The sequence below is a fragment of the Panthera tigris genome, chromosome F3 (genome assembly GCF_018350195.1).
Source record: "Panthera tigris isolate Pti1 chromosome F3, P.tigris_Pti1_mat1.1, whole genome shotgun sequence".
Classification (NCBI taxonomy): domain Eukaryota; kingdom Metazoa; phylum Chordata; class Mammalia; order Carnivora; family Felidae; genus Panthera; species Panthera tigris.
This window is the reverse complement of record NC_056678.1, coordinates 20,586,901-20,589,732: the sequence shown is the minus strand read 5'-3', so window position 1 is coordinate 20,589,732 and position 2,832 is coordinate 20,586,901.

The following is a 2,832-nucleotide window of genomic DNA, read 5'->3' as shown; positions in this document are numbered from 1 at the left end:
AGTAAGGAACTGATAATTGCCTCCTGGGAGGGGTACCAACTGTTGGGGATTTAGGCGTGGGAGAGACTTCACACTGTACAACCTTTCGCACATTTAGGCTTTGGAGTCATGTAAATTTTTAATTTATCCCTTTTTAAAAAGAAAGTAACAAGGGAGTCTCCCTCAAAATTATAGCAGTTTTAATACAATCTCTATGAAACCAGGATCTGATCAGTGGAAAAAAATCCAGCCTTACCCAGGGCCTTTTGTAGACATCCAGATGGTGTGGCCAAGGGCGTGCCACCTCAAGCCTTATTTTGGAGCAGCTGCCTTTGACCGTGGCATCATTTTTTAACATGAGGCCAATGCACGTTCCTCATTCATTTCTAATATTTCTTGTTGTAACTATTAAACACTCCCTGAAACTAAATATTTCCTTTTTTGGAGAAGGATTAAGTATCAACTCTCATTTGAACAGCTATGATCAGGCTATCTAATTCAATGTAACAAAGTTCCTGCCCTGCTGACTGTTCACGCAAGCACGGTTTTGCTCATATTTGTTGGTATATATGGAGGCAACAGTAAATATTTTATATATGCATATATGTATACATATAATTTTTTTTAAAAATGCATATATATATGTTTACATATGTACACTTTAAAAAAAATTTTTTTTAACGTTTATTTATTTTTGAGACAGAGAGAGACAGAGCATGAACGGGGGAGGGGCAGAGAGAGAGGGAGACACAGAATCGGAAGCAGGCTCCAGGCTCTGAGCCGTCAGCCCAGAGCCCGACGCGGGGCTCGAACTCACGGACCGTGAGATCGTGACCTGAGCCGAAGTCGGACGCTTAACCGACTGAGCCACCCAGGCGCCCCTACATATGTACACTTTTTAAGAAAAAGACTTCAGAGGCATAACATTATAAGGAGTCAGATCTACAGAGATGGCGTCAAACAGGATGTGAGGTAATCAATGTAGCTTGCAAGATGTAGCAATAGAGACAGGTGGGCAGCATAGAAAACACACAGCATTCGAGATACAGTATAGCATAACAATTTATTATTTAAAAAAATTTTTTTTAACATTTATTTATTTTTGAGACAGAGAGAGAGCACGAACAGGGGAGGGTCAGAGAAAGAGGGAGACACAGAATCCGAAACAGGCTCCAGGCTCTGAGCGGTCAGCACAGAGCCCGACGCAGGGCTCAAACCCACCGACCTCGAGATCGTGACCTGAGCCGAAGTCGGACGCTCAACCGACTGAACCACCCAGGCGCCCCATAGCATAACAATTTAAAGCATGGACTCTGGAGCAAGGCAACCTACAAATCCGGCATTACCACCTAATTAACCACACAACCTTTAGCAAGTTATTTACTCCCTTTGTGGCTTAGTGTTACCGTCTATAAAATGGAGCTAGTAATAACAAAAATCTCAAAGATATGTTATAAAGATTAGATTAGTTAATACAAGAGTCTGGAATAGCGATTGGCCGCCTGGTAAGCACCACCACATATAAGTATTAGCTATTGTCATTCTGCAAAGAAAAATCTGGCAATGTGAACCTATGCCATGGTCCTTCTGGCCCCTAAATAGGTATTATCACCCACAGGATGATGTTTGACCAAGGATGCCAGGATGTATTTGATCAGGGTCTCGTCATGCCCTTTGTGAAATAGTCCTCAAGCCAATCCACTTTTCAGGGCACCTGGGTGTCTCAGTTGGTTAAGCATCCTGCTCTTGATACTGGTCATGATTCCAGGGTCGGGCTCTGCACTGAGCGTGGAGCCTGCTTGAGATTCTCTTCTCTCTCTCCCTCTGCCCCTCCCCCCTCAAAAAGAAACAAACAAGCAAACAAACAGAAGACAATCTACTTTTAATTCCCTATGCACTCAGCAGTGGTCTTGATTACTAATCTAGCTTCCCGGGTATCTGTCCATAGGAGAGGAGGTGTGGTATGCTGAATGAGATGCAGGTCACCTGTACCGTGCTAAAAAAGTTAGTATCCATATAAAAATTAATGCATTGACATTCTGGTTTACAAGTCCATCTCCCATGTGAGTATTTCACTGAGGGTGCATTTCCAGGGTCCATTCTGAAAGTCCGGTTTGTGGACCCTCCCAAACGAGGCCCAGAATCTGGACCTTTGTGAAACGACCAAGGAAATGTCACCTCGGAGGCCTCTTGGGGATCAATCAGCTGCTTCCTTCCTCAGTGAGACCCCTGATGCTGCTACCTCATTGTAGGCAGCAATCATTCACCATGGTTGGAAAACATTGTGGTCACTCTGCTTGGCAAAATGCTATTTCTTATACCATATTTATGTAGAGTAATTATATTTGAAAACCTGCAGTTTGTTAAATATATATGACAAAATTGCACTAAGAAACGAGTTGGTGATTCTGTTCTTGAAACCTAAAGCAAAAGCAGATGAGAGTGAGCCTTTCTGTAGGAAAGGAATAGAAAGTATATTCTTTGTGCTGTTGTTGTTGTTTCTGACTTTTTATTTAGATTCCACATATAAGTGATCCCATGCAGCATTTATTTTCCTCTGGCTTATTTCACTTAGCACAATGCCCTCAAAGCCTATCCATGTGGTTGCAAATGGCAGGGTGTCCTTCTTAGAAAGTGTATTCTGAAATTCTCTTTTCACCTACAGGGTCCTGGGGGTTCAGTTTTGTGTTATATTTTGGTAAATGGTTTGGTTAAATATCACCAGATATTTTTCTGGTGAGAGTCATTGGAATTGGAATGCTCAAAGTCCTAAAGCAGCCTCAGATTCAGACATAATAATCCAGGCTTCCGAGAGGCTCTCTGTGACCTGCACTGGTCGGTGTCCATCCAGAA